The following is a 10,406-nucleotide window of genomic DNA, read 5'->3' as shown; positions in this document are numbered from 1 at the left end:
CGGTGTAAAAATATACTAAATGTGGCAACCACCCTATTCCGTCTAGCCTGTACGGCCATGGTTTGACGTATGCTGGAGTATGGCGGATATACGGTGGGCGGGCTGGCCTGTGATAAAGTTAAATTTCAGTTGGTTTCTTTGCGGCGGGTTTGCCACCCGCTATTACACAGTGATATTAGATGTACGTAAAGTGTTCATTCGTCGACTTCTTTTGTTGGGTAACGCGATGCTATTTTTTGAAAACTGAAACGTCATTTTATGAAGATGTTACGAATCACGAATATATGAATTAAATAAATATTATATATGTTGTTTTATATCGTTAAAACTTTGTAGATTATAATACAAAAGAGAGAAATTAACACGATAAAGGTTTTTAATGCATTTTTAAACGATTAAAAAACATTTTTAGTGGATAGAAATACAGAAATTTAATTCTCTCAAAAGATATGTAATATAATTCAATGTTGTTAACATGAATATAGACAATTTTTTTCTTTATTAAAATTTAATTGAATACATAGTTGCATAGAGAATAAAACTAATAATTTTTTTCTTGAGTATAATCGATGAGATTTATTAAGACAATCTCCCAGAATACTTTGCACTTTTAAAAATAACGAACGATATTAATTTAATTCTGCTTGCAAAATCTATTTTTGTCAAGCAGGTCGCATCTCTTTGGAGTACATAAATGTCGGATTTCTGTTCTTGTCGTCATAAAGTGAGCCATAGCTGCCGCCTAATTCGGACTTAATGCACACGTAACGCGCGCTGCCAAAATCTCCGGTTACGCGAGCTCCGTCTCCTGTTACTGCGTCTTAATTTATAGGTTTCGACGGAGCGATCGAATATCGTGCGATACATTGCTAACATTTACACCGTCATTAGTGTTTAGTATGCTACGTAAGTATTCGAGGAATCCGCGAATCCGTTACAAAAGAAAGAGAAAAAAAAAGATAGAGAAAGGAGGGAGGGAAGGAGATAAGTAAGGAAACAGAAGCAGAAAGAAAAAGAAAGAGAGCAGTCATGAAAAATTTTATCTCTGGCAAGGTAAAGTACCATAAGCTATTCGCGAGATAGTGTCATAGAGATCGGTATCGCTCGAGATAAATGCCAGGGAGTCGGCGCGACCCGGCGGCGAATCGATTAACTGTAATTAATTGAATGCTAATTAATATTATGTTGTAGCGAGCGCTCGCGCTCAACCCAATTTACGGTAATTACTTAATCAACGCGAAGAGAAGTCCGCGTAGCAGCATTCGCGCGATCGGTAATAGATTCGAAACCTGTTTTTCGACGCGATGTCTCCCGCGAGTTAGTTAGAATTTCTCAAGTTTGTAAGGTAAGAGATAAAGTCTGAACGCTTCCCCATTTTCCCTCCTTCTCTTTAAGCTAATGAACCGATTGATGTTATTAGTGACGCTGTACTTACATAAAATGTAACGTAACACAATTGTATACATGTGTGTAGCGTATAAATATTCTATTTTAATAAATACTATAAAATTTTACCATTATTGTAAATTATACATTAAGGAGTCAGAATCTATTTCACCAGACAATTAGCGAGGGCTCGGCTGTTTGAACTCCAAGCACTTATGCTTACTTGACCTCGCCGCTTCTGGCAAGACCCCTCGATCTTGATCGTTCTTAGCACACGCGAACGCGGCAGCGCAAAGGAAACTTCGACACAACCTGCAAGGATTCGTAAATGAAGAGCATAGTGGTTAACCAGATTGCATTGCTCGCTCGATGAACTTGTACATGTCAGCTATCAACTTGAACTGTTTCACTTTCTCAATTTTGTCGAAAGTCTTGCCGAGAACTCGTCGGATAGTATTTTTTTTTTATAAAGAAAAGTGTATATCGCGTGTTTCAAATAAGAAAAATGATCATTTCCATATAGTTTATTAATTCTATATTTATTATCTCTATATCATTTAATTGATTTAACAAATTATTACATGAAAAGAACATTGAAGTATTTAAAAATTTGAACAGATACAGATCTGAAAATAGTTTTGTTGAACCATCAAAACAATTACGTAGAAATCTCAAACATAATAAACAATGCTGCAAAAAGTTTTGACATTCTAGCAACCAGTTAGAGCGCCCTACATAATTATTTTGATAGTCCAACAAAATTATTTTCAGACCTGTATCCCCAACTACACACATTTTTAGATACTTCAGTAACCCCTTTCCATGTAGAAAATGCTATGTTTAAGTGCATGGAAATTGCACTTTTTGTAATCGCCTATATATTCTTTTAATTAAAGTACTACGAACTATGTAATGAACGAATTGTGTAATGAAATGCGATAATTATTTAATTCAATTTTTAACGCTAGAATATATCTGTCTATTTCTAATAATTTTTTAAATAAAGAAAGTGCGTGTTTAACGATATTATAAATTGCTCATTACAAATAAAGATTTAAACATTACTTAATTAATTGTTTCATCGTCGTCGGCACATCGTCGGTATTCAACGCAAATATTCACCATGACCAATCAGATCGATACGCGGCGTTGAGATGCGGAGTGAAACATGAGGACGAGCGATTTGTCCGGTCATCTTCCAGGTACAGGGAAACTACACTGTGAGGTAACAGAGGTAGGATCGTCGAGGTAGTAATAGCAGCAGCAACAGCAGCAGTAGCAGCAGCAGCGCCAAAGGAATAATTCTCCGTGTTTCCGAGGAACGCGTTTCGAATTACCGGCGGATTGCGTTGCATTCTGTCCGTCGCGCTTGGCTAGCGCCGAGCAAATCTAATTCCTTTCGGACTCTCGGTGTCGATCTCTTCCCCCCTTTCTCTCTCTCTCTCTCTCTTCTCTCTCTCTCTCTCTCTCTCTCTCTCTCTCTCTCTCTCTCCTAGCCCGGACAACGTCTTTTACGTCCTCTTTCTTCCATGCTGATCCTTTTTCATCGTTTTCCACCGGCTTTTCCGTCTTCTTTTCTTTTTCTCCTTTTATCTGTCGCTCCTTTCTCGCTTCCGTCCATCTCTTCCGGACGCGCGAGCTGCTTCTTCGCCTCGGCGTCTGTCTCCCCGGGGAGGAGATGTCGAATCCATGGACCGATCGCGTTGCGCGTACCTTTTAGCCGTGCGCAACGGCTCTTCCTCTCGGGAAATCCATGACTCGAATGCTTGATATTATCTCAATCGTGAAAACTCCGCGTCTCGGCGTAGCCAGCGTCGACGTCGCCAAGTCTCGACGGTACCTGATCTGGCGAAGATACATTACCTTAAACCACCTTTAGATCGCACTGTTTTCAAAACAACCTTTCGTAAAACCAAATAAAAATCATACTATAATTGTAGGTTTAAAGTTATGAAAATTAAATTGATATATATATTATACAAGCCTTTATATAATAACAGCCTTTTTGTTCTTCTTTAACTCTTACCCCATTTCAAGAATATTAATATTTAAAAAAATGAGAAAATAAGATTATCGAGATTGGCCTCCATTTTTTTTAATCTAAAGAAATATAGTAATCTTACAAATCTGGTACTTATCTACATTGATAATTTTACAACATAAAATAAAATTTTCGTAAGACTAATTTACGATATTCGTCACTCAACAATTGCGTTCGCAGCAGAATTGGTGTGGCGTTGAAAGTTGTGGGAAGATGTGCACCTTTCCACGTAAACAGATCGTCATTAGTTTTTAAGATATTTAAGAAGTCCAATCAAGGCGTCCGCGCCGGTCCTAATGACGGCAACTTTATCCCTCATATTACATGACAATCGGACTACTCAATCATTCAACTGATAAAGATTCAAATGCATCAAGCAAAGGAATACTACATCTACATTTATTTCTTATATGGTACTGAGTTACCGCCTGCGCTACTATCTTTTGAGTGCGTTCAGATAAATTTTTCTTCGATGTATGTCGGAGTAACGTCTCTGTGCAGCGTATTGAATATTCTCCGGAGTACCATTGCGATTTTCAGAAAACATCTTTCGTCTGGGAGCTACGTGTGATACGTGTTCCCAGATTTACAGAGGTAAGATACCATTGTCGTTTCGTAAAGAGTTATCGATCATTCGGACCGGATTTAAAAACACGACTCGCCGGAAGATGTGCTGCGGGAAAAACGGTGCACGCGTACGGCGTCGCAGCTTGTAACAACAGCGCTATCGATTACCCGGGATCCGGGAGTCGCTGAAAACAAGTGCATTTTCGTAAGACTGCGCTCGTTCTCTATATATTCGTCTGTTCTATCTATCTCCCTGCAGCTCGCCCGCCCGCCCATCCTGGGCCAAGCGCTAAGTAAACGGACGCTCTGCGACATGTTCCCAGACTATCGTCTCGACTACGCAGAGACGCAACGGCGCCAGGGAGACGCACTCCTTCGATCGGATTCTTCGTCTCCATTTACGTCGCGGGAATTTCTCCCGCCTCTGGTGCATCCCCTTGCACACGTAGCCGCTCGCATCGCTTCGCGACGATACGGCGACTACGTACGCAACGTTAGCAACTTAGGCACTACACCGTGCTTATTAATCAGATCAAATCGCCGTATAATATCTCGTATGTTGAGACATTCGTAATAGATAAGGTATCCGTTAATATAGATGAAAATCTTTTAGACCGCTATTCAACTGTTCTTGTAATTTAAGACCGCCTTAAGTCTAATCTTAAGATGTCAAACGACGTAAAACCAATTAGAGATTAGCCGTATTAGCATCTTAAGACATTACTTATGATGATATTACGGTCTTGAAACAAGAACGGACTATGAATATCAGCCTTTAGCAAATCTTTAATGTTCAATATATTATTGTCGTTTGTCAAAAAGATAATTAACATTGCAAAGGTATTCTTTAAAATGTTTAGAGTGAATCTCACTTTATAGAGTGAAAGCTCATTCTTTTTCAAAACTGTCTCAATTTTCACTTTTTATAGTGAGATTCTACTCCAAAGAATATAGAGGGCAGGTTATTGTTTTATAAACAATTTATTACAAAAATTACAAAAATTATATAACGGATTTACGCAGTGAGCGCGGGTTGCGTTGTGGATCTGTAATTCGTGAGTATAACAGCTGGCTCGTTGCTTTATTATTTGTATCGTAGTGACACTTGATATGTAAACTACCATCGTCCGCTTTATCTAACTGGCCGGGTGCATTCCATCCGGCCGTGTATTATACCGCGGCCTCCTGGAACAGCGGAGCTTTACGTTTTAGTCGTCAGCGGGACCAACCTGAGTCGGGCCGTTCGCAGGTACCTGGCTTATATCTTATACATACTTGCGTAGCCGGAACTCGCGCCTCTTCTCGGAACTTAACCGGCGCTGTTCTGCTGGCGGCGCGGTTTGCTTGGGAGCACGCTCGACCAGAGATCGGGTATCTAATAACGCGATGCCTCTCGTGGTCCTCCTCCCATACCCTCATTCATCCTCTCGTCTCGCTTCCCGCGGTCATCCTCGTTGCCGTCGCGCGAAAGTGATCGCGTATTTCTAATCTAGTGCGTATTTCTTTAGAATTGAAGGATTTAGGGCAAATTAATTTTACTCTCTTTTTAAAAGAATTAAAAAAAATTATGTCTTTATATCGAATAAATTAAACTCGAATTATTTGGTGTTCTCAAATTCTCTAAAAAGAATATTTTCGAATATTATTTAAATATCTTTTGTTTATCAGAAAATTAATTTCAAAGCGCGAAAAAAATTAAATTTAAAATATCTTTTTTAATTTTCGAAAAATGAGTTTTAAAGTTTAAAAGTTTTTAATCATTTTTCAAGAAATTAAAAAAGTTAATCTTAAAATTGAGAAAATAAAAATAAAAATAGGTTTATTTTTTATTAAATTAAAAACAATGTTAGGAAAAAATTTTTGCCTTTTTCGAGAACGTTTCTTTATCGTTTATTTTTTAACGGATTTAATGGAATTATGTTATGATATATGTAGTAATACGTGCAAAATCCGAGAATTACATGAATTTTTTTTATAGATTTTGTAGTTTAGTTGCGAAATGAAAACAATATGTTGTAAAATATTTCTTTACTATATAGTTTACTATATAGTTTAACGATGATTAAAAGTTAATCGAACTATCATAATCGTGTTAATTTTATTTTTCGGATAAAAGTTGAGCGTGTAGCGAATCCTTTGTAAAATATAAAATGTGAAAGACAAGAACCAGATACAATTGTGTGTAATTTGTTAACATTTGTATATTAAAATGATTCGTCGCGTCAGTTTTAGATGAATTGTCTACCACCGGTGATTAATAATATTTTTGTTTGTGTTTATTATATTTATTAAATAAAATATATTTTATAGTAGTTAAAATATCTTGTGAAGGTTATCGTCATTTTTAAAATGGAATTACATTCCTCCAATTATTATGTATATTAAAATAAAACTATTGAAAAATCAATAATTTACGAGATATTTTATACTTTATTTTGGCATCTTTTGATATGAAATATGAAATATATCTCATAAACTATTAATTTTTTGATAATCGTACCTTATTACTTTTATGCACAGAATGATCTTTACATAAATTAATTTATGTAAAGAAAACACAATAATCACTTTAAAAAAATATATAGTTGCATATTACAAAATGCATAATTTTTTTAATAAGGCATTATTTGCGTTCTCTCAAGCCATATACTTTTGTCTGAAACGTTTTACCGTATCTTCTATATTTTTTGACATATTTAGATATTACGTTTGAAATTTTTTACTGCGTATATTCATGCATGATATTAGAAATTATTTTATAACTTTTTTTGTAGCTTATTTTGCAAATATCGGTTTAAACGAAAAGTTCTGCTTGATCAATGACCCACATGACAGCACAAAACATTTTAAAGAAAAAATTTCATTTCTTTATAAAGATATTGCCAGAGTTCTTTCTGCGTGCTTACAATTGCGTGTTATAGTTAGCCTCATTAACATTTTACTGTCTTCTCTTACATATTTAACAAAACAAAAGTATACTTCTTTACAAAGAATACAGAGATTTATAACAGTTGGAATTATATAAGGTCAACTTAACTCAATCTAATATAAAAAATATTAGTTTTACATTATAGTGATAATATATTCCATAACCAAGAAAACTAATGAAAGTTTGTGAGATATTACGAAATTTACTTTTCTTAAAATTCGGGAACCATGATATTAAAAATTATTAGACTGTAACGCAGTCTTTACTACATATGACATTGAATTTCTGGTGAAGTTATGATCCCGGAACGTTCGAAGGTTCGAAAATTACCCAACGAGACGCCTGTGAAAGTTCGTATATAAAACGAGCGAGTCGGTAAATCGAGAAGCGTTAAGGCAGGTTGCATCCGACGCATGTAAAATCATGGGTAGAGTTAGAGGGGCGCAGACAGTGGACGAGACGGGACAGTGAAGTCGCAAGTGCCGAGTGAAATATGCATGGATATTTTATACACACGTACACACGTGCTACACGGACTTTCGTCTATACGGCGCGAGCCGCTTCCAGGCGCTGTAAATTTTATCGCCTGGATAAGAGCAGACTCGTAGACGGCGGTCGTAAAGATACTTTATTGTGTATTTACATCCCGACATAATACGTTACGCGGCTTAATATTACCCGTTAAGTGAATCGAAACAGTCGGATTACTTTACCCAAGCAGCACGTTGCCATGTAAAAGATAGTGAATATGACGATTTCTTATTCTCTTATCGACACTGCTTCAATTCCCATTTATCCATACATAACCGTGAAACAATTGGGACTTAAAATAGATGATTTAGATTTAATTCAAATGAAGCATTAATATTAGCATTTCTTTTTTAGTCAAAACAAGTTTTAATTAAAAGTAGTGTATTAATCTCTTGTATAATTTTAAAATGTGTATATGTGTGAGGGAGAAAGGGAGAATGGGAAAAAGAGAGAAAGAGAGAGAAGAGAAGATAGAATAGAATGGAGTATTATTAGATATATTTATCTCAAAGTGATTAAATAAATCAAGATAATTAATATTCAAACCAATTTATTTATCAATTAAAAATTATGGATTTATAATAATTAAAAATTAAAAATTGGGCCAATTTTAAAAAATTAAATATAATTTATAAAATAGTCAATGAAATATTTTTTAGTCATAAGTTTTTTGATTGATTTTTTTTATTTTAACTTTATCTTGCTACTTGTTTACATATGAAACTATGTGAATGTAAGGCATTTTCTAATAGGGGTCGGTCACCCGTGATAATAAAAACAATAGCCCCGAGACGCGTTTCTCGTTATCCCCTCCCACGTTCCATTATACATTACAGTTCTACTCTCCCCATACCTACGAATTGTAAATATATCCACGTATACGAGCGTCCCGCGGTTCACGTTGATAGCAATGAACGGAAATACAATTATCGGTGGGAATAAAACGCCGCGGATCGATGACAGGATTCGCGAAAGCGCCGGAGGATCGGACGGGTTGGAATATGTAACGCGATTGCAAGGGGATGGGAATGGTTTGGCGGGTGGATGGAAATCGCAATGTGCACCCGCGGGATGTTCCAGGACGCGAAGCGTTCGACTAGCCATTTGATTACGTAATTTGCACGGCCACGTAACTGACGACACCGGGTGGTAAATACTTGCCATTTTTGACCCTCCACCCCCTACCTTTGTTGTCCTTCGCGTCCAACTCGCGGACAACTCCGCTTAAATCTTTCAACGCATTCGAAATTCAGTGCAGTCGATCGAAACTTGACGTTTTGCCGCGAGCATGTCGCGACATTTCGCCGCGAGTACGTCGCGACATTTCCCTTCAAAATGTGATAATTCGCTCGCTCTCATGAAACTTTTGCATTGTATCACACGAAAATTTGACATCGATAGATTTCGCACATTGATAATTTTATTTAGCCAAGTAATAATATATTGGTATCTAACGCCTTGAAAAATACAAAACTGATTGTATCACTTGTGATTTCTGGTTTACAGTTTATTAAATTATTTATAAAAATACTGCTAAAAAAAGTGATAATAATAAACAAAGTTAACGAACTGATTGAGGTAAAGGATATGATATCGCTATTTTAATGAAATAAACGGCAGCATCTGTTGGCGCAATGTAGGTTAGATAAATTTATAATAATAAATATAATAAATATTATCTTTATAAGTTTGTTTAAATAAAAAAACTTAGGAAGGGAGTATATACAAATGGCTTATTTTTTTAATCGTTTGCAAAAATGAGAATAACCGCGACTCTAATCCCGACTTCGAAATCGTGCTTCTCGACGAGAAGCGAATTTACGATTTCCCACTTGGTTCGTCGGGCGTGTGCGTGGTCTCTCGAAAATGCAAGCCCGCAGGCAGACAGGCAGGCAGGCAGTGAGAGGGATATCGGACTGGGCCGCATTCCCGAAAAGCATTTGGCGACGTCGGAGAGAGCGGCTCGATATTCGGGGTGCGGTTCCTAGGTCCGTAGGTCCTGGGTTTGCGTGAGCAAGGGAATAAGAGTGAGAGAGAGAGAGAAGGAGAGAGAGAAAGATAGAGACGAGGAATATTGAAGGGACCAAGAGAGGCCAAGAGACGTAGGGGGAAGCAAGATAGGAAAAGAGAACAGAAACGAAAGAGGAAACGAGAGAGGAGAGGCGACGAGGCGACCGCTGGAAAGAGCAGATACGTGCGTGTTACTTCGTACGCTGGGTATACGTGCGTGCAGGGGAAGGCAGACGTATATATGTGTGTGTGCCTGCGTGTGTGCGGTATGTCGTAACCAGTGGAAGAGGGTCGAAGAGGCAGCGTGGCAAGAGAGGACCGTGGGGTGGAGGACGAGGCGGCGAAGAGCGGCGGGTGGAGGGCGGATAGTAGTCGGTTGGTCGGTGGGTGGCTGGGATGGGTGGGTGAGGCGGATTGCACGCGTTGTGCAGTGCGGTTAACGGCGTGTGCGTTGCGCCGACGGCCAACGACGCTGCTTTTCGAAAAGGGTAGAGAGGGCGGAGGGAGGGAAGGGCGAAGGGGTGATGGGTGGAACGGGGAAAGGTGGAGGGTGTGGGTGGCAGCGGTAGCAGCTATACCAGAAGCACCAGCGTCAGCGTCAGCAGCACGACATGAAAGCACGGAGGACGAAACTCGCGAGAAGGAGCGACTGAGAGAGGGACAGGAAAAGAGGGACACGGAGAAAGAGAAACGGAGAAGGACAGGAAGAGAGACAGAGAGAAACGAAGACGGAGAGACCACCGAACGAGTAAGATAGGACGGCGACGGAAGAGAAGAGCCGAGAAGAGAGAAGGAAGGAAGGAAGGACGCGGGCGTCTCGGCGTTCTGGCAGACGAACGCATCGATCCCAGGCGGGTCAAGCACGGAATCTGTCTCTGTCTCCCTCTTTCTCTTTCGATCCTCGCCCACACTTCCTCCGCGCACCTCGCGCGTCGCAGCCGC

The 10,406-nt window shown here is 38.7% G+C and overlaps 1 protein-coding gene across 1 annotated transcript in view; it reads right to left on the bottom strand.

Moving 5' to 3' along the window:
• The window catches only part of mamo (zinc finger protein 628-like), a 135,171-nt gene that overhangs the window by 124,343 nt on the left and 422 nt on the right, over positions 1 to 10,406 (bottom strand).

The sequence above is a fragment of the Mycetomoellerius zeteki genome, unplaced genomic scaffold (assembly GCF_001594055.1).
Source record: "Mycetomoellerius zeteki isolate Tzet28-1 unplaced genomic scaffold, Tzet1.0 scaffold149, whole genome shotgun sequence".
NCBI classification, from domain to species: domain Eukaryota; kingdom Metazoa; phylum Arthropoda; class Insecta; order Hymenoptera; family Formicidae; genus Mycetomoellerius; species Mycetomoellerius zeteki.
This window is presented reverse-complemented; position numbering and strand designations above follow the sequence as displayed.